Source organism: Cebus imitator, unplaced genomic scaffold (genome assembly GCF_001604975.1).
Source record: "Cebus imitator isolate Cc_AM_T3 unplaced genomic scaffold, Cebus_imitator-1.0 Scaffold90, whole genome shotgun sequence".
Taxonomy (NCBI): Eukaryota; Metazoa; Chordata; class Mammalia; order Primates; family Cebidae; genus Cebus; species Cebus imitator.
The window spans coordinates 6,417,111-6,439,729 of record NW_016107405.1 but is presented as its reverse complement, the minus strand read 5'-3'; the positions used below and the strand labels follow the sequence as shown (position 1 = coordinate 6,439,729).

Below are 22,619 nucleotides of genomic sequence, written 5' to 3'. Positions count from 1 at the left end.
AAACATGTGTAGAATGTTCATTCCAAGCACTTATGCTAATAGCTATGTGATATAATTTATCCTGCTCTTCTTATAAGCAAAGAATCATCCTTATATTCCTTTAGAAAATACTACAAATTAACCTTCCCTCAATCACACCAAGTTTGCATCCCCACAGAAGACAGATAAATCACTAATTTACCTTATTTATTTATTTATTCTAACTATATTGACTGGTTCTTATTTTGTCTTCATGACACCATATTCAAGGGCTAGCAATGGGGGAAAAGGAAGAGGAGGACTTGAGGTATGAAGAGAGAGAGAGAAGAGATAGATTAGATTCAAGAATAAAATTAAAATTAAACATAAAATTGCTAATATTCTAAATTATAAGACCAGTTATATATTCATATTCTTAAGAAAAATATGTTCATAACAATATAGTCTCTTAAAGATAAATTCTGTATATGTATATATATATACACATAAATTTATACATATATATAAATTTATTTAAATATATATAAGTTTAAATGACTATATTCATGAAGAATATATTCATATATAGAATATATTCTGAAGAATATATTGTTAAGAATTTTTTATAATCAAAAACATGTCTTATGCCTGTCAGTCTTTCCCTCCCTCTGGCCCTTGGTCTTCAGCTGCAGTAGAAATAAAAAGAACGTTATTTAGTAAACTGGGGGAGAAGCATATTGATCATTACTTGAAAAGTTATCATGAAGACAAAATGAAAACAAGTTAACAAAATTAATAGAGTTAAAAGAAACAAGGTCATTTGGCAATTTGGTCACTTGATGAATTGACTTTTGGCTAATTGACCTAGAGCTCATTTCTACACAAGCCTTGCTTTTCTAAAGTGACATTAGCCAAACTTTTAACAGAAATTGGCGGGAGCCAGGTTATGCTTCGTTTCTGTAGATGGTGGTCCTCTCATCTGGTCCCCATTATAACATGTTTTGATATAATCCTCATTTGGGATCAGTTTATTCTTTATATCTTTATTATCTTATCACCTAGATTTTTTTTTCTGTTCATTGGGAACGGATTTACAGAGAGACTCACAATAAATAACCTTCTATCCAAATGATAGATGCAAGAAGCAGGTAAGGATTAGGGTCCCTAGAGAATCTTCAATCACCAGCACAACTGGGAGAATGAGGTGAAGCTACCAAAAGTTCCTGCCTTGTGCAGCGGGGAGGAGCCTGTCGTCCTCAGCTAATGTGTGGTGGTGTGGAATTCAATCAATGAGATGTAAGCCTGCTGGCAGGATCCCCTCTTACTTTGTTGACAGTTTTCTCTTCCTTTTCTCCTTTCACCCAATAAATTCTGCTCTACTCACTCTTCAAGGTGTCCGTATGCCTAATCTTTCCTGGTTGTGTGACAAGAACCCAGTTTTAGCTGAGCTGAGGAGCAAAGTTCTGCATTACAAATAGCCTACTATCTCCAAAGTCCCCAGAGAAATTATATTACACTTAATCTATTTTCTTTGAGGGTGACAGGATCCAACCGTTTGGCATGTAGATCTTTATTAGCATAACTAACATTTGTTTGCTTTTGGCATTTGAAAGTTCTTTATAATCAGTTTTCTATTGTGTCTGCTGAAATTTTGCTTCTTAATGGCCCATTTATTTTCTCATTTTTTTTAAAGTAGAAATGGGGCTCTCAATATGTTGCCCAGACTAGTCTCAAACTCCTGGGCTCAAGTGATCCTGCAGTCTTGGTCTCCCAAAGTGCTCAGATTACAGGCATGAGTGACCACTCCCATCCTTAATGTCTCATTTGGTTTTTAAGCAAAAATCCTGCTGATTCTTCATTATGACATTCTATTATAGTTTTTAGAGTGGACATATTCACCTTCATTCTCTCACCTCTGAAAATCTTATAAATATAATTGCCCTGATAAGAATCCTTGTGGTGTGGAAGAATCCTTCCCCAAAGCAGACCCTTATATGCTTAAGTTACATCAATCGTAACATGTTTTCTGAGTTCTCTAACTAATTTTATAATCATCAGTTGTTTTTCTCTAACATTCCAGAACTCACATTTCAAAAGCAAATTTTAAATTTAAAATTAAATATTCACTATCTTTTTTTTTTTTTCAGACAGAATCTAACTCTCTAACCCAGGTTGGAGTGCAGTGGGCTGATCACAGCTCACTGCAGCATCGACCTGCCAAGTTAAAGTGATCTCCCACTTCAGCCTCCTAAGTAGCTTAGAATACAGACACACAATACCATGCCCAGCTAATTTTTTTTTTAAGAGATGGGGTTCCATTATGTTGGCCGGGATAGTCTCAAATTCCTAGGCTTAAGGAATTCTCCTGTCTTGGCCTCCCAAAAGAGCTGAGATTAGAAGTGTGAGCCACTGTGTCCAGCCTATACACTATATTTTGAAAATACATGCATTAAAATGTTTCATATCACATCTCAATTTTCAAATCAAGATGATAAATAATAAAACATAATTTTCACAGGAGCAGAAAAAAGTAGCAATATCTATTTTAAAAACGAATTCTGCATTTGCACCTAAAATAAATAACTGACATCAATAAACTTTCTAAATAAAATATTTTCTATTAAATATTTATATTCTAGTAAATAAAATTTCAATGTACAATTTGATGCATAGAAGTTTTAACATTAGCCATCATGAAGACAAAATAAAAACTGGTTAACTAATTAATATTAATTAGTTATTAATTAGTTATTAATAATTAATAGACTTACAAGAAATAAGTTCATCTGGCAAATTAGCCATTTGGTGAATTGGCTCCCACAGTTTTTATTATGAGGTGCTTGTAAGATTTGAAATATCACCAAAGCAGAATAAGTAGCTTTTTAATCTAATCAGAATAGGCAGAGCAGCTGTTTATAAAAATGCAATTTAAAATGTTCTACCACCTCTTTCTCAGAACTTTGCAAATTGAACTAGCATTTTTGCCTCTTTTTTAACAGACAAAGTTAGCAGTATTTTAAATGTTAATACATTTTAAAGTTCAAATAAAATAATATGTCATTCTTAGTCATATATATTTATAACTTCTATATATAAAAAAGACACTGAATTTTTTTAATACTCAACTTTTAGATTAGTAGCTCCAACTCTAGAAAGATGGTGGAGCAAAAGCAAAGAAAAATCTCTTTGGTTCCAGAAAATCTCCTGAAAAGAGGAAGGCTTATCAAGCCCTCAAAGCCACCCAAGCAAAGCAGGCACTTTTGGCAAAGAAGGGGCAGAGAAAAGGAAAAGGGCTCAAATTTAAGTGACTGGAATCATTCCTACATGATTCCTGGCAGAAGAAACATGAGAAAGTGCATCTCAGATGACTAGAAGTGAAACCTCATGCCTTGGAATTATCAGATAAATATTCCTTGGCCTTTGTTGTACACATCGAAAGGACTGATGGTGTGAGTTTATTGGTGCAGAGAACCACTGCAAGACTTCAACTAAAGAAAATTTTTAGTGGTGTTTTTGTAAAAGTCACCCCCCAGAACCTAAAAATGCTGCGTATAGTGGAACCTTAATGTGACATGGGGATTTCCAAATCTGAAGCCTGTCTAGGAACTCATTTTGAAATCTGGACAAGCCAAGGTCAAGAATAAGACCATCCCTCTGACAGACAACACGGTGACTGAAGAGCACCTGGGGAAGTTTGGTGTCATTTGCTTGAAAGACCTCATCCATGAAATTGTCTTCCCAGGGAAGCATTTCCAGAAGATCTCTTGGTCTCGTGTCCTTTTCACCTCTCAGTGGCCCGTTATGCTACCAAAAAATAGAGTGGGTTTCCTCAAAGAGATGGGCATAACTGGTGATCAGGGTGAACACATCAATCAGCTCATCTGCCAACTGAACTAGACCCAGGTACCAAACTGCAGTAAATTTTTATCAATGAGTGGAAGCATATGTTTTTGTTTTGGGGGGAATTTTTATCAAGTATCTTCAGAGAATATTATTTTCTGTTTTATCTTCAAAAACTGGAAAGAAAGGTTCAAAGAAAAGATAGTAGCTGGCTGGGCACGGTGGCTCACATCTATAATCCTAGCACTTTGGGAGGCCAAGGAGGGTGGATCAATTGAGGTCAGGAGTTCAAGACCAGCCTGACCAACATGGAGAAACCCCAACTCTGCTAAAAATATAAAAATTAGTCAGACGTGGTGGTGCATGCCTCTAATCCCAGCTACTCAAGAGGCTGAGGCAGGACCATTGCTTGAATCCAGGAAGGTGGAGGTTGCAGTGAGCTGAGATCAGGCCACTGCACTCCAGCCTGGGCAACAAGAGTGAAACTTCGTCTCAAAAAAAGAAAAATAAAAGACAGTAGCTCATGTTCATGGCAAGCAATTCTCATCACAGTCCAGTTCCACGGAAAACTTTCAGCATTTTCTACATTGGCTGCCACCTCGTCTGAATTCAGCACATTCCATGGAGGGAGGAGTCCTGCTTTGTTGCATCTTCTATCCTAGTGTTTAATGTTGGTAAATGAGTAATTCTAGCATTTGTACAAAGCTCCCTAAGACTCCTCCAGCAGTCGACCAAGCCTATAGACAAAATTGAATCTGGAGACATCTGGGGCCTTATTTTGAAAAAGACTTGAAATACACTTAGGAAGAAAGGCACAACAATAAATTTTCACTTGTCCCTGCTGTCACACACACACACAAAAATACACAACTTTCATCTAATACCAGAATTGAAATTGGAAAGGCCAGTACAAACATAGTTAATTTAAATACCTTTATATTGAATTATTCATGGGTCTAATGTATCAAAGACTTGGTCCCAACTGTGGAACTATTGCTGAGTCATGTTTTTATTGTCTATACCATAAAAATATTGTACTTATGAATATAAGATGCTGACATTCCCCTGTCTACAATGACAGAAAGGGGAACCAACTAGAGAAATTAGATCAAATTTATGGTTTAAGTGAGGTGTCTGGATCTAGAGTAGTAAGATTTTAAACAGGCAATCATCTAAATAAATATTCTTCAAAAATGTACTTGGTTTTTATTAATGGGAGCAGTTTCAGTTAATGGAATAGTGCTCTAGCTGATAAGTGTGAAAGAAATCCAAGTAGAAGTATGTTAAAAAATAAAGAAAAAGATACTTGATATGATTTCAATCTTCTTAAAGTTGTTAAGACTTGTTTTTTGGCCTAACATATGAGCTATAGTGAAGCATACTGTGATTGAGAAGAATGTGTGTTCTGTTGCTGCTGGATAGGATGTTCTATGTACGTCTGTTAGTCTTTAACTTCTGAAAATTATAATATGTCACAGTATGAATCTCTTTGGGGTCATCCTATTTGTTCTCTGGGCTTCCCGAATTTGTATTTCTATTTCCTTTCCCAGGCTTGAGAAGAAGATGGGAAAGTGCAGCCAAGTATAAAAATGCCTCTTAAAACCAGTTGGGCCGGGTGCGGTGGCTCAAGCCTGTAATCCCAGCACTTTGGGAGGCCGAGGCGGGTGGATCACAAGGTCAAGAGATCAAGACCATCCTGGTCAACATGGTGAAACCCCGTCTCTACTAAAAATACAAAACATTAGCTGGGCATGGTGGCGCGTGCCTGTAGTCCCAGCTACTCAGGAGGCTGAGGCAGGAGAATTGCCTGAACCCAGGAGGCGGCGGAGGTTGCGGTGAGCCGAGATCGCGCCATTGCACTCCAGCCTGGGTAACAAGAGCGAAACTCCGTCTCAAAAAAAAAAAAAAAAAACAACCAGTTGGACTATGATAAAAAGCAGAGGAAAGGAAGAGTAAATGGTGAAAGATGTGTGGCCTGAGTCCTGTTTACGATAGGGGTAGTATTACACTAATGCATGAGGAAAAGAAAATGGGGCTTTTCTACCAAATCTTTGCATGTAACTTGAAAGAGAGAAGAATGTGATACTGAAAAGAAAGGCTTGAGGCCCAGGATGAGCAAGGAGATTATGAGAGACTATCCAGCTGACTTAAATGACTTCGAATTCCCAAGGAGAGGTGCACCATAATTCAGAGTACTGAAAGAATTTATCATCAAAGTGCCATATTGTTGACACCAATTCTTAAAAACAAAAATACCCAAAGAGGAAATCTGGTAAAATGTTCTTTCAATTGCCCATAGTTAAAGATGGATTCTGCAGAGCCGTGAGCTCAAAATCTATGACATGCAAAATGCTAACCTATAGATTACTGAAAACAGGGTGTGTAAGTGTTTTGAAAAGGAACACAAAATCATCAAGTCCCAGCCTGTGGTCACTTAGAATAAATTGTGTAGATTTTACTTTACTTCATTCTTTGATAGAGCACTAGACTAGCAAGTCAAAAAACTGTGATACATGCCAACGAGTTTGATAAACTACACTCCACAGGCAAAATTCAGCTGGCTGCTGATTTTTGTTTAAATCAAGTGCTATCAGAATAAAGCCATGTTGGCCAGGTGTGGTGGCTCACGCCTGTAATCCCAGCACTTTAGGAGGCCAAGGCAGGCAGATCACAAGGTCAGGAGTTTGAGATCAGCCTGGCCAACACAGTGATACCCTGTCTCTACTAAAAATACAAAAATTATGTGGGTGTGATGGCGGGCACCTGTAATCACAGCTACTCGGGAGGCTGAGACTGGAGAATCACTTGAACCCAGGAGGCAGAGATTGCAGTGAGCCAAAATTGCGCCATTATGACACTCCAGCTTAGGTGACAAGAGCAAAACTCCATCTCAAAAAAAAAAAAAAATTAATAAGTCATGCTTATTTGTTTGCGCTTATTTAAGACAGTGTGGTTCTGTCTCTCTCTTTCTCTCTCTCTCTCCTCTTTTGGTTGTGTACTGAATGTTTGTGTCTCCCCCCAATGCATATGTTAAAGCCCTGACCATTAATGTGGCTGTAATTAGGCCTCTTAAAGAAGTTAAATGAAGTCATATGGGTAGTTCTCTGATCCAATAGGATTATTGTCCTTAAAAGAAGAGACACCAGAGAGCTTGCTTGCTGTGTTCCCTCACGCTCACAAACCAAGAAAGGCCATGAAGACATAGCAAGCAGGTTTACAAGCCAGGAAGAGGTCTCACCAGGAATCTAATGGACTGGCACCTCAATCTGAGACTCCAAAACTGTCAGGAAATACATTTTTGTTTTGTAAGCCACTCAGTCTATGGTATCTTGTTGTCATAGCACAAGCCAACTAATTCATTCCTTCTCAACCAATGAGGAACTGAGGCCTCCAACTAGATTCTCCAGCCTCAGACAAGCATTCAGCTGACTGAACACCTGGCCAACATTTTGCCTGAAACCTCATGAAAGAGCCTGAGCCAGACTACTCCAACTAAACCCCTCCCAGGTTCCTGCCGCTCAGAAACTGTGTGAGAGAAGATTTTTGGTTTGTGTAAGCTAGTAAGTTTTTATTTCTTATGAATCATGTTTACTAACCTTACAAATAAATCCAAGACTAGCTCATTTGTATGTCTACTCTTTCCCACAAATCACTTGTAAATCTCTAGTTGTTGAGAATAAAAATATTTAGGACATATTTAAAAATGTTTCAAGTCTCTTTTTCCTCCACTTCATCTTCCACACTGTCAGTAGTTTTTTTTTTAAATACAAACTTTGCCCCCATTACATTCCTACTTAAAATTCTTTGATAGCTCTCTATTATCTACAGTTGAAAACCCAGACTTTTCAGAAGAGCAAGCTATGTTCCTCTGTGGCCTGATTCCACTTTTCCCATGCATCATCCTGGCCACAACATTTCCAGATTCTTGTTTTGCTTGATAAAAAGCTCTCCAAGCAAAAGAACATAATCTCATTCATTATTGTTTTTCCATGGCCCAGTATAGTACCTGGCATATGGTTGGTGCTAAATAAATTCTTTCTGCTCAGCCAAAAATGATCCATGTTGCTTCCTTCAAATTTCTTTTCTGTCTCCATTTACCAAAAATCTATTATCTAATCACCACCTTTCAACCCCAGTGTCATCTCTCTTCTTGATTCCTAATCTTATAGAAATAGTATAAGATGTTCTCTACATAATATTTATAGCATTTATATTATATTATAAAATTGTGATTACATTCAAGTCTTCCTAAGTGGACATAGGATAGGTGTCATCATTCATTTTTCTTGTCCTTAAGGATTGTTGAATCAAACTGAAATCCTTAGCCTTATACCTTGAAACTTTGGATTCAAAAATCCAGGTCACATTGTGTTCTGAGTCTGCTTACATCAGCCCTCTCGGCCTCACTGAGGAGAACCCTGCAATTTAAATTTCTAATTTTCTCCCAGATTTGGCCTACACTATAATATTGTGCCTCTCCAGGTGGCATAACTCTTTAGTTTTGACTAGTTGCCTTCTGTGGCTCCCCTATAAGACCCTACTCCTGACTTAAATATCAACCTAGAGACACAGGCCTCACTTATATTCTTCATTCGCACTATCCCTCCTCTCAGGTTAGAGAGCCATAGAGAGAATCAGAGTGCCCACTGACCATTCCCCTGGCTCCCAGGAACTGACCACTGCTTCACTTTCAGCTCACTCACCGTGGTCCACTTACCAAATTTATTATTAGACAGCAGCTGTAGCTGCATTAAAACTGAGCCTGTTGTACCTTGAACAATAGGGATGTCTGGCCTTGTTCTGTGGAGAAGTCAATGATTATAGTCAGATCTTCCTATGTTCAGCTCTAAAGATAAGAAACAAAGCCATTTCCTCTCTCCTTTTTTCTTTTTATCCACCAACTCTGAGCCGCAAAAAGCACAGAGCATCAATCATGCTTTGCACAAAGTTATCTCAAAATTTGGCAAACAAGTCTCAGCAAGGCATTTGACAAAGCCTTTTCTGGCATTATCACACATACAAAAAAGGCAGAGATATAAGTTATATACAGGAACAATCAAGTGGACAAATATATAGTTAAGTATTCATACCCAAAGGTAATAAACATTGTGCTATGTGTCATTATGGAGTTTTCCAGTCACATGTCACATAGCTCAGTCTTCAGTTTTTCCCCCGTCGATGTTTTTATTCCTACTGAGAATAACATTACAAATTTTATTATTTTTTTGCACATAGCCAAGTAATTAGAAATGCATTAGAGAATCGGATCATGACTCTATAAAATCTCTGAATGTTAAAATAATATATCATATATTTTCAAGATGAAATTTAATGAGAAAAATGTAAAATCCTTCACTTGGATAAACGTTAATGCATAATTTCAATGTGGGGGCTATGATTTAATGACAGACCTTATGAAAAGAGTAAAGGGTTTTCATTGTACACAATTCCCTAATATGTAAGTGCTTTTGTTTGGCTGATGATTTTATTTGCACAGAAGAGACTCCAGTACATAGTAGGCATTCAATAAATACTGCTTGAATGAAGGAGTCAGGTACAAGTTCCAGTTACTACAAAAAGTTATTAAAAGCTTAGGCTGCATTAATAGAAATACAGACAATAGAACAAGAGAGGAGGCAGTCCAGTTTTGCTCTCTATAGCCGGCCATGGTTATATTAGGTTTATGTCCAGTTCTAAACAATATACTTTAGAGTGGATGTATAAAGCAGGATTACTCAGAGGAAAGTTGCCAAAGTTACAGTGACACTCATTTTGCAGCAGAAATCCCAAAAAACATGACTCCAGGTGAGGCAGCAGGGTGACTGTCTTTAAATGTACAAAGATCCATCTATGGAAAGGAAGGGTTAGCCTCCTGCTGGTGGTGCCAATGGGGAGAACTGAAACAAGTGTTGGGAAGAAAGAATTCAGATTAACATAAAGGATTTTCTAAAACTATTTAAAGTCATATTTACAGACCTAGACCTATTTAAAGATACCAGAGTTGTCTTAAGAACTAGGGAGTTCCTACCTTTGGAAGTGGTAATAGACAGCCACTCGTCAAAAATGTTAGAAGGAGGAATAAGAACATCATAAATCATAAGGCTGGAAAATATTTAAGATACCTCCAATTCCTTATTCTTTAAATAACTGCAAAATAAGATAATATCAAAGATGAAACAGTGTTCTTACAACTCACAGAAACCATAAAAATAAAGCAAAAAATACAAGTTCATTCACCAGTAGGTCATGTGTATCTCAAGAATATGGACCATTCTGGCCAACATGGTGAAACCCTGTCTCTACTAAAAATACAAAAAAATTAGCCAGGCATGGTGGCACACGCCTGTGGTCCAGCTACTTGGGAAGCTGAGGCAGAAGAATCGCTTGAACCCAGGAAGCAGAGGTTGCAGTAAGCCGAGATTGTTCCACTGCACTCCAGCCTGGTGACAGAGCAAGACTCTATCTCAAAAAAATGAATAAATAAATAAATAAAATAAAGAATATGGGTCTGAAAAAATGTGATGAATTCGAACAATATAGTGACATGAATGTATTTGATTTTCATCAGGTTTTCTCTAAATATACTTTTAAAAAATAGACAAAACTTTAAAATATTTTATTGTAATGATTTATTAATGTACTAATAAAAATGGTAACGAAAATGATAAATTTACGAAATATTTATGTGAAAAGTGACCTTGATTGTTAAGATATAACTTAAACCAATTCTTTCTTTTCTCTTTTCTTTTTTGAGACAGGGTCTCATTGTCGCCCAGGCTGGAGTGCAATGGTGTGATCACAGCTCAATGCAGCCTAGACCTCCTCGGCTCAATCAATCCTCCCACCTCAGCCTCCTAAGTAGCTGGGACTACCAGCATGTGCCACCACACCCTGATAATTTTTGTATTTTTGGTAGAGACAGGGTTTTGCCGTGTTGCCCAGACTGGCCTTGGTCAACCTGCCTCAGCCTCCCAAATTGCTGGAATTACAAGCATGAGCCACCATACCCAGCCTAAGCTAATTCGTTATTACAAATCTCCAAAGTGTCTGTCTAAATGCAGATTAAACACCTATAGTGTTGAGATATTTATAACCTCAATCCATTTTGAAATTAGGTATAATTGTTAGAAATTATTTTGTGTTGTCATCCACCTATTCATCCTACTCCTGTCCTCCAGAGCTTCACAAAACTACTCCAAACCTTGCCACACATTACCTTCTAGCAAATAATCACAGATAGCAAGTCCCTAATTCATTCTCCAAGTAAAATATCTTCAATTCTATCATGGCTGTTGCCAGAGAGTGGCCTAAAAATACATTGCCTAGCCATATGCACTCTTCAATTTGATTAAAGAACCTCCTGAGTTGAGTTTTTCAGAACAGAACACAATACCCTGGTGAGTTCTTTCCAGGGTGAAGTTGAGAAGCTCTGTTCCAGTCTTCGCCATGGATATTCAACTTTTATTATGGAAGATCACAAAAAAAACCCTGACATACTGAGCATATTTTCAACTAAAATACCTCTTGCTACTTAATATAAATCATCATATTACCTGGCAGTGGTGCTGATCAACACAAGGAGTTATATAAGTAGTGTAATGGGTCCCCAACATATTGTTTTTAAAAACATGGGAAGTACAACCGAATCAGTCAATAATGTGTTGGAGGCAAATATTATCATCACCATTTACAGATAAGACACAGATTAAAGGACTTGTTCAAGGTTACATAGTCAAGAAGAAACAGAAATGAGTTATCTAAATCTACTGTGCTATATTTTTCACTTCACCATGTTTCTATATGTTTTCCACGATCTCTATCTATAGCAAATTTGTAACAAATAAAATTATCCATAGAGTAGTATGGAATTAGTAAGAAGTAAGTTTACTTTTTATGCATTTCTTTATTTTTTTGAGACAGGGTCTCACAATATCACCCAGGCTATAGTGCAGTGGCACTACACAGCTCACTGCAACCTTGACCCTCTGGACTCAAGTGGTTTTCCCACCTCAGCCTCCCGAGTAGCTGGGACCACAGCTGAGTGCCACAACATTCCACTAATTTTTTTGTTTGTTTCACTTTGTAGAGATGAGCTCTTGCCATATGGGTCTCTAACTCCTGGCCTAAAGCAACAGGTTTACAGGCATGAGCTACCGTGGCCAGCCAAGAAACAGGTTTAAACATATAACTCTGTTGCTTGTTTTTTGCCTTCCTACATACATCTTAAAAATATCTGAACAAAAGATAGGGGCTTGTTTAGTACTTTCCAAGAACAAGATTCTTCTTATAATATTTAAAAAAGAAATGATAATTCAAGTTGTCAGGTGATTTTTTCTTAAGGGTCTAGACTGATGAGAGTAGCATTTTATGCTAACGCTTAACATGATAAACAAAATAAGAATAATTATGTGGTTGAACTAAAAATTATGAACTATGGATTCAAAATTTATTAGCATTGACCTAAAAGCCATTTAAAAGACTGAAAGACTGAAAGTGATACCAGCTTTCACCAGCTTTTCAGTTCCTTTTCAGAAGGGAATCGATAGATCCATTAGAGCCATAAACCTATGTAAGCAGAGAGGTTTCAAATGGGACCCTGCCTGACACAGACTGTGCCTGTTGCCCGGAAAGTAAGAGGAAGGTCCCTGAACTAAAGAACTCAAGGAACTTCATATATGTAATTTATACACCACCCAATGGCCCCAAAAGTCCTATTTTCTCGTAAGCTCTGAGACATGTAGGTGCATCTACAATGATTTTTATTCATTGCTGAGATATATTGTGGGATTATGTCACAAAGTTCACTTGATAGAAAACCACATTCCCTCTGAATTCACTGAGATATCTCTGTCCAGCTCTGTTGCAAATTTATAGAGAAAAAAAAAAAGTGCAAATCTGTCATTTCCACATAGTAAGTATTCCCCAAGATGAGGAATTCTAGTCCGGTATGTCAGGATGACCATCATGGTTAGGAAAAGATGCTTATTTTATAATACAATTAGCTAGAATAGCTCAACCTCTTGCCTTCCTGGATGATGACACTCTCCATGGTCATCTGAAGGTCTAGCATTTTACCTTGTCATATTTTATTGCATTCTCTTTCATTCTTTTCTCAGGAGCCTCATTTGGCCCTGTTTGGCCTTGATCCACACTGCACAAACTGAAAACAATTTCTCACATAAAATATTTATTTGGCTGTGGAAATAAGTTTTCCCTTATAGTTTTATTCTCTCAAAGACAAGGAAGGAAGAAGCACTCTTGTCCCTGAAATATTTAATCACTGTTCCTCTAAAGATGGGTAGCTTGCAACAAACACAATTTATTTCCCCCAATTTATTTTGGAATACGTTGAAATCATGAAAAGAGCATTTTATTTAAAATCAGAATGTGTGACCTTGAATCCAATCTCTGACACTACCTTGCTAAAAGTACCTTCACTTCTCTACTCTGAGTCTGGGTTTTGTTTTCTTTTGGGTATGAAAACAATACCCATTTCAGAACTATTGTGATGATAAAATTAGATAAATTACATGAAAACAAGGGGTATTCATACTGTGTGAATTTTCTATCTAGAGATGTAACTATTGTGAATAAGGCCATTGACTTTGTAAATCCTCAGAATTGCAAACATACATAAGGTGTTTATCCAAGAAAAATTATTATCCCAAAAGTAAAAGCCAATATACTAACAGATTGTGGTAAAATCTCTATTGAGTATATTATTTTTATTAATATTGTTTATTTGGCAGATCATAATTATATACATTTAATAAAAATGTTATGTTTTATATATTATGCAATGTGACATGACTAAATCAAGCTTATCAATATATCCATGATCTGACTTATCATATTTTGTGGTGAGATATTTGAAATTTACTCAGTTATTTTGAAATACACAATATATGGTTATTCACTATAGTCACCCTGCTCTCCAATATATCACAAAGCTTAATACCCCTGCTTAACAAAAACACTGTACCCCTTGACGAACAACTACTCAACTATTCATTTTGTTTAATATTTTGTTGAATATTTTTGCATTTAGGTTCATCAGGTATATTGGCCTATAATTTTCTTTTCTTGTAGCGTCATGGTCAGGTTTTGGTATCAGGGTAATGCTGGTCTTGCAAAATGAGTGTTGAAGTATTCCTCCAACTCTAGTTTTTTGAAAGAGTTTAAGAAGGATTGGTGTTAGTTTTTTAAACATTGGTAGAATTTAGCAGTGAGTCATTTAGGTCCAGGGCTTTTCTTTGTTGGAAAATTTTTGATTACTGATTTAATTTCCTTACTTATTATTGATCTGTTCAGATTTTCCATGCCTTCATGATTCAATTTTAGTGGGTTGTATTTGTCTAGAAATTTAGCCATTTCTTCTGGGTTATCAAATTTGAGGTCACTTAGTTGTTCATAATATTAGTTTATGGCCACTTCTATTTCTGTTGTAACACTCATATCTCTTTTTTTCACTTCTTTTTCATTTTATTTGTGAGTCATTTTTTTCTTAGTTTAGCTAAAGGTTTTATTTTTTTTTAATCAAATCTTAATTTTTTGATACTCTTATCATTTCTGTAGTTTTTATTTATGTATTAGTACGTTCTCATGCTGCTATGAAGAACTACGCAAGACTGGGTAATTTATAAAGAAGTTTAATTGACTCACAGTTCTACATGGCTGGAAAGGCCTCAGGAAACTTACAGTCATGGCAGAAGGCACCTCTTCACAGGGTAGCAGGAGAGAGAATAGTGCAAGCAGGGGAAATGTGAGACGCTTATAAAATCATCACAACTCATAATAACTCACTCATTATTATGAGAAGAGCATGGGGGGAAAACCCCATGATTCAATTACCTCCCGCTGAGTCCCTCCCATATGGGGATTATGGAGATAATAATTCAAGATAAGATTTGGGTAGAGACACAGCCAAACCATATCATTCTTCCCTGGCCACTCCAAAATCTTATGTCCTCACATTTCAAAATGCATTCATGTCTTTCCAACAGTGCCCCAAAGTTCTAACTCATTCCAGCACTAACCCAAAAGTCCAAGGCCAAAGTTTCATCAGAGACAAGGCAAGTCCCTTCTGCCTATGATCCTGTAAAATTAAAAGCAAGATAGTTACTTTCTATATACAATGGGAGTACAGGCATTGGGTAAATACACACATTCCAAATGGGAGAAATTGGCCAGAACAAAGAGGCTATAGGCCCCATGCAAGTTTGAAATCCAACAGGGCCATCAAATCTTAGAGCTCTGAAATGATCTCCTTTGACTCCATGTCTCATATCCAGATCATGCTGATGCAAGAGGCAGCCTCCCATAGCCTTGGACAGCTCTACCTCTGTGCCTTTTCAGGGAAGAGGCCCCCTCCTGGCTGTTTTCATGAGCTGGCATTGAGTGTCTGTGGCTTTTCCAGATGCATGGTACAAGCTGTTGGTGGATATACCATTCTGGGGTCTGGAGGACAGGTGACCCTCTTCTCACAGCTCTACTAGGCAGTGGCCCAGTGGGGGCTCTGTGTGGGGGCTCCAACCCCACATTTCCCTTCCTAACTCCACTAGTAGAGGTTCTCCATGAGTACTCCACTCCCGCAGCAGACTTCAGTCTGGACATCCAAGTAGTTCCATACATCCTCTGAAATCTAGGCAGAGGTTCCCAAACCTCAATCCTTGTCTTCTGACCACCCACAGGCCCAACACCACGTGGAAGCTGCCAAGGCTTAGGGCTTGCACCCTCTGAAACAACATCTTGAGCTGTACCTTGGCCCCTTTTAGCCACTGTTTTAGCTGAAGCAGCTGAGAAGCAAGGCACCATGTCCTGAGGCTGCATAGAGCATGGGGGCCCTGGGCCTGGCCCACAAAACCATTTTTCCCTCATAGGCCTCCAAGGCCTGTGATAGAAGTTGCTGCTGTGAAGTCTCTGACATGCCCTGGAGACATTTTCCCCATTTTCTTGGTAATTAACATTTGGTTATTTATTACTTATGCAAATTTCTGCAGTGAGCTTGAATTTCTCCCCAGAAAGTGGGTTTTTCTTTTCTATCTCACCATCAGGCTGCAAATTTTCGACTCTTTTATTCTCTGCTTTGTCTTGAATGCTTTACTGCTTAGAAATTTATTCTGCCATGTACTCTATTCTGCCATGTACTCTAAATCATCTCTCTGTTTAAATGTTCCACTGATCTCTACTGCAGGGGCAAAAATGCCACCAGTCTCTTTGTTGAAGCATAACTAGAGTGACCCTTACTCCAGTTCCCAACAAGTTCCTTATCTCCATCTGAGACCACTTCAACCTGGGCTTCATTGTCCATAGCATTTTAGTCAAAGCCACTCAACAAGTCTCTAAGAAGTTCTAATCTTTTCCACATCTTCGATATTCTGAGCCCTCCAAATCTCTAAGAAGTTCCAGCCTCTGCCTATTACCCAGTTCCAAAGTTGCCTCCACATTTTCAGGTATTTTTTTTTTTCTGAGATGGAGTCTTGCTCTTTCATCCAGGCTGGAATGCAGTGGCCTGATCTCAGCTCGTTGCAACCTCTGCCTCCTGCGTTCAGCAATTCTCCTGCCTCAGCCTCCTGAGTACCTGGGATTATAGGCATGCAACACTGCATCCAGCTAATTTTTTTGTATTTTTGGTAGAGACGGGGTTTCACCATGTTGGCCAGCTAATCTTGAACTCCTGCCCTCATGATTCACCCGCCTCAGCCTCCCAAAATGCTGTGATTACAAGCATGAACCACCTCACATAGCCATTTTTGGGTATCTTTACAGCAGTTCCCCACTTCCTCAGTACCAGTTTACTGTATTAGTCTGTTCTCACAGTGCTGTGAAGAAATACCCAAGACTAGGTAATTTATAAACAAAAGAAGTTTAATTGACTCACAGTTTCACATGGCTAGTGAGGCCTCAGGAAACTTATAATCATGGCAGAGGGCACCTCTTCACAGGGTAACAGGAGAGAGAATGAGTAAAAGCAGGGTAAATGCCAGACACTTATACATCACCAGGTCTTGTGAGAACTCACTATCACAAGAACAGCATGGGGGAAACTGCCCCCATGATTCCATTACCTCCTAATGGGTCCCTCCCACAACATGTGGGGATTATGGGGAATACAATTCAAGATGAGATCTGGATAGGGACACAGGCAAACCATATCAATTTTATTTCTGCTCTAATCTTTTTTATTCTCTATTCTCTTTTCTCTAATAACTATGGACTTTGTTCATTTTTTAGTTCCTTCAGGTATAATATTAGATTCCATATTAGAAATAGCCTCATTAATGGAGCTAAGAAGGGCATTAAAGACCTTCATGTATAAAATTTAAATAATGGAAGATTTACTCAGAAATAAGTTGGAGCATGCATGTATTTATAAAATAAACATATTTGCAGTAGAAGGGAAAATTTTTTTTCATTATTAATATAAACTGTCTTGTTCCTCAGGAATAAGTAATAAAGTTACTGAATATTTTGAGATCTCTAAATAGGCATATAGTGAGTTGAATGCTTACTTGAGTTCAGATTAAAAACAGAGCAGCTAAAGATTTCAAAAAGAAACGCTTTTTTTTAATATTGACAAGAAGGATCAATGAACTAAAATCCTAAGGTAACGCGTAATAGAAATAGCTGTGAGGTATATATACAGGCTTTTTTGTGTTATTATCCTAGTATTTTCAGCCACCTGGCTGTCGTTTGAGGTCCCCAGTATATTAAACATGCCGAGATAAACAAAATTACTTGAACTGAAGATTTTCTTCAAATGTGAAGATAATTGCTTGCTCTCTTCCCTAATGAAATTTAGTACAATTTATATTTACTGCAATTTGTAGAGTTACATCACTTACCTATCAAATAATATAGAGAAGGCTCTACAATGTGGTAACAAATGATTTTGACAGTTACTCTCTATGTTCATGTTATTTTGTCAGCTATTCACCATAAATAATGACTTACCTCATTTCTGTTTTTTAATGTATGTTATTTTACAATGAATCTCCATGTAGTCTTTCTTCTTATCTAATACATATATTATTACAATCAATTATCAGTTGTCTATATTTACTTCATGTGCTATTCTTTGTTTTTAAATTTTAATACTGTATTAGTCTGTTCTCACATTGCTAATAAAGACATACCCAAGACTGAGGAATTTATAAATGAAAAAGGTTTAATTGACTCACAGTTCTACATGGATGGGAAGAGCTCACAATCACAGTGGAAGGCGAGTGAGGAGCATGGTGGCATGCAAGAGAGCATGTCCAGGAGAAAACCCTTTTACAAAACCATCAAATCTCATGAGATGTATTCATTATCACAAAAATAGCACAGGAAAGATTCGCCCCCATCTTTCAATCACCTCCCACCAAGTCTCTCCTACGACATGTGGGAATTATGGGAGCTACAATTCAAGATGAGATTTGGGTGGGGACACAGTCAAACCATATCAAATCCATAATTTTTTCCAGTAAACACTGGTAAAATACAATAAAACATGCCATATTACTTCTCTTGTATTCAAAGAAACTGAGTTACTTGGTATGATTTACTTTAAGTAAATCTTTGTTTTAATTTGAATATTAATTTTGCTATTTCTGTCAACATAGTAACTTTTATACTATATTTTATCTGTATTAAAATCTTTAGCAAGGGAATTAATTTGAATCTATTTTCTGTCCCTATTAAAGCTCTATTAGGAAAACCAATAAGTGTGCTCCCTTTTTTTCCAACCTTTAAAAGACAAATCCAACTCATTTAAAATCCTTCATCAGAAATTGAATTATTTCAATCAGGGACCATGATTTCTAGAAGTATGAGAATCTTTTTTCAATTTCCTAAACAGTCTTCTTTGGGGATATGTCAATATGGCAGTTTCATTTCTTATGTGCTACCTCACCTAATAAAATATAACACAACATAACAAATCATATGATATTAGAAAAGTTGTCAAATGTATGACAATACATTTTCTTCTCTAAATACATGAAGCTCAGATCTGGGAAATCTATATCTACTTTAAAAATAGGAGTTAAGTAACAGAAACCAATTTTGTTTCACAATGGAGTAGGAGATGACTAAGAACAGAAAAACATTCATTTATAAGTACGCCAAACTTAGGGCTAATGAATCAACCTAGTTGTCTAAATATGGATAACAAGTGAGAATTAACAATTTCTTTATATTTGAGTACCTCTTGGAATGTTTACACTATTCAATTTCCCATGATTTGTCAAAGAACTCTTATTACAATGGACTTAGGGGAGACAGAACAGGGCACAATAGTGATATTTTGCAGTTTTCCTTTGTTCTGTCAAGCAGTCAAGCAATTCCTAAGCAGTAGTGCAAGGACTTCTGCTGGGTTGGCTTGCAATACTTTCATAAATTTGGCCAGTAAGGAGACAACTACTTCAAAAGGGTTTTTTTTTTTCAGTTACATAATAATTATATACACCAAGTATACAAACTTAGACCCATAGCAGATCTCAAAACAGCCCTGAATCTTAGCCTGGCTCCTCTCAACTATGGTTAAATAATAGTTCTGCCCAGCCAAGAACCTGCTAGGAGACTTGCCTACCTGTGTTCCCATGGCAGGCTTGCCAACATCAGTCCCACAGCATGCCCCAAAACAGCCCTAAATCCAAATGGATTTAAAAGGTTTATTACTTATGGCACAGCAAGCAGCATGAGCTTTATGTTTGCTCATGCTGCCAACCAACTCTACAGGGCAACAAAGAAGCAGGTCTAGGTGAATAATGTACACATAGTGAATCTGTGATTGAACTAGGGGAAATTGAGCTTAGGAAATGTGGAATCTGCCATTCAAGCTCCACCCAGCTGTGGGGTTTAAGACCAACAGCCAATAAATTGAGGTCTACCCAGGGCCTAAACTGATGCTCCTTCACAAGGTGCAGCAAAATCTAAGAAAGACCCATTCTTTTGGTAAAGTTTAAAACTTATTTTCTTGGTCCAAGCCTGGTGTGCTTAGGGAAAACTCCCAAACAATTTTATTCAAAAAGTTAAAATAAGCTACTATATAAAAGTTATCCAACATATGATATGTGTCTCAGCATCCTTAGTCTTCTCCTTAATACCACTGTGATATTTTTCTCCATTTTTCTTACGATAATTTTGCCTTAACAAATTTGACTATACTCCAATTTCCACTGTAAAACAAAGCAAACAACAAACTCTCCTGGACTGCCTGAACCCCAGTCCATTTGACTAATACTTACCTCCTTCCTGACAGCTCCACAGACTTAGATTCCAACTTTTGCTAGCTATGATATTATTAAAACTCAGGTAAATTCCAGGTTTGAAACATCATCATATAGCTAACTATAGCCATATCTTTTCCTAAGATGCTTCTTACCATCATACAGCCTTGAATCAGTCCCACTGTGAGACTATCAGCTAGTCCTGAACACAGACTGCATCTCACACTTGGATACAATGATTTAAATTCCTGACTATTCTATAGGAAGCAATAAGATTAAAAATGTTCTCCAACCTTAACTCCACCTCTTTCCTGCCTACTTTTTCTCTTCTTGCCAAGTTGTAGCACATCTCAAGTAGTGAAGTTTTATGAACTCTAAAGCAATGAGATAAAGGAAAGATACTAATTTTGTCAAATCTCCTTATTTCCTTTATCAATTTGGAGAAAATATCCCTTTCAGGAACGGCTGGTGTAGTATTTGTTTCTGAATGAGCTTCTGTTTGATCAGCCTTCCTGCAGACAGCTATCAACACCAGAAAGGGGACTACTTGAAGGTACAGCACAGTGAACATTCATAGAGAGTCAACACATAGAGAAGGAAGTTCACAGGGTAAACTTTCTATTGCTGTAACTGTTAGACTAAAGACAAGCAACAATTGGCAGCTGGACAAAAGTGTGTATTCTTTCTGCCCCAAAGAACCAGAACACAGAATTTGGAGAAAAACAAAACAAAGCAAAAAAGCTGGTATAAAGTGAGTGATAACCCAAGAAAGGAGAAAGCAAGAAAGTGAGCTGAAAGTCTGAGTAAACTGTTTCACTACTGAAATATCTTGCCGAATCTTAACCATACATGAGTAGGACAAACTCAGGGCAGGCCAGATAAAGAGAACTAATGGGAGATTTGAACTTTAATGCAAAAAATACAAAATTTACAGTTTGAGTACATCCAAGTTAATAGCTTGCTTAGAAAAAAATCAACAAGACTTTAGAAGAACAATCAAACTGGAGTCTCTGTGATACCACATTCAAAATACCCTGAATATATGCCAAAATTTCTCAATATATGGAGAAACAAGAAAATGAGACTCTTTACAGCAGGTGCCTGGACTAGGGTTGGGCAAGCTAGAACATAAGTTAGGGTCGGAACCTGAGAATAAGAATAGCCTTAAAACTTTTGTTCCAGGTTTCTTGTTTGCCTCACACAACTTCAGCCCTAATCAACAATAGCATTCAGTGATAAACCATGTCGTAATTAGCAGACAAGGATTTTAAATCAAACATTACAAGTATGTTTAGTGTCCTAAAGGAAACCAGAATCATAATTTTTAAAGAGGTAGAAAATTTCAGGAGAAAAATAGAAAATATAAAAAATAACCAAATGGCCCTTTTAGAATTGATAACACACATATGAAATAAGCAACTCATTGGATGGAATTAAGAGCAGAATATTGATGACAGAGGCAAGAATTAGTGAACCCTGAAGATAGTTTGATAAAGACTGTTGAATCTGAAGAACAAAAAAGAAATGTGACCTTGCAGGACCCTGTGATTAAGTGACTACATTTTTATGAGGCACTTAAAAAAAAAAAAGAAGGGGAGGCTTTCTCAGTAAACTCACCACAAACACTAAAGCCTCAGATGTATGAGTGACCTTGACATGTTTGCTGGACACTAATACCTTTTGCTGAGTTCCAAATCTTCTGTGTCTCTTTTCAGTAGGGTGGGTGTGGGAGGTCTTTAGTGGGTACTTCCCCTGAAAGAGAGTGTTGCATTGTGGAGGATGAGTAGTTTGAAAAAACACATCTGCCAGAGACATCAATTTACGTTTAAAACTATGAGATCATATAAATTACAAGACAGTTCAATGAATTAAACTATAATGTTAGAATATTTCATCTATAAGATCAAGAAGTGGGACTTCAATTGTTTAGCAGGAGCGATACTACACCAATCAAAAAGGGAGTATATCATCTGCAATTTTTCAAGAAACTTCTATATGTAAGGCATTCTGCTAGAATCTGTACACTATATTTTATTTAATTTCCTCAAACAACTTAGGAAATAGATTTTTTCACCCTGATTTTACAGATGAAAAATAATGTCAGGTAATGTAACTTGCCCAAGTGATAAAGTGTAGATTCAAACACAAATCTACCTGATGTTTTTCTAAACTATAAACGTTTTTTCCCATCAGCCTCCTTTTTATCCTAACAGCTTTTAACTCAAGGTCATTTTCTTTTTTATTTGCTGTTTTAAATATATACAAAAATAAAATTACAGAAATACGAACATACAGGTAAGAAGATAAAAATTAGCTTGCTACTCATATTTTTTAAGTGACCTATAACTTAAGCTGATGATCTGCAACAGAATATTATAAATAATTGTTTGCTTTGAGCCCTAGCATATAGGACATCTTTTACTGTTGAAATGAAAGTACTAAGTCACGTAATAGCATATAATAGTTGTTTATTACATTTCATTGTCTATCACCTCTCATTATGTTTTATTTTACAACATACTGTTTTTCATACACAAGTTATTTGATATCACTAATTATAACACAATCCCACAAGGAGAAATGCTCTTCTCCTTAGAAATGCCTGCTTCA

General features: G+C 37.0%; 1 protein-coding gene and 1 pseudogene across 1 annotated transcript in view; one reads left to right on the top strand and one right to left on the bottom strand.

Moving 5' to 3' along the window:
* Window positions 1-22,619, bottom strand: part of ANKRD7 (ankyrin repeat domain 7) — an 86,919-nt gene that overhangs the window by 14,370 nt on the left and 49,930 nt on the right. The gene's annotated exons all lie outside the window — the stretch shown is intronic.
* On the top strand, window positions 233-3,855 carry LOC108308948 (annotated as a pseudogene).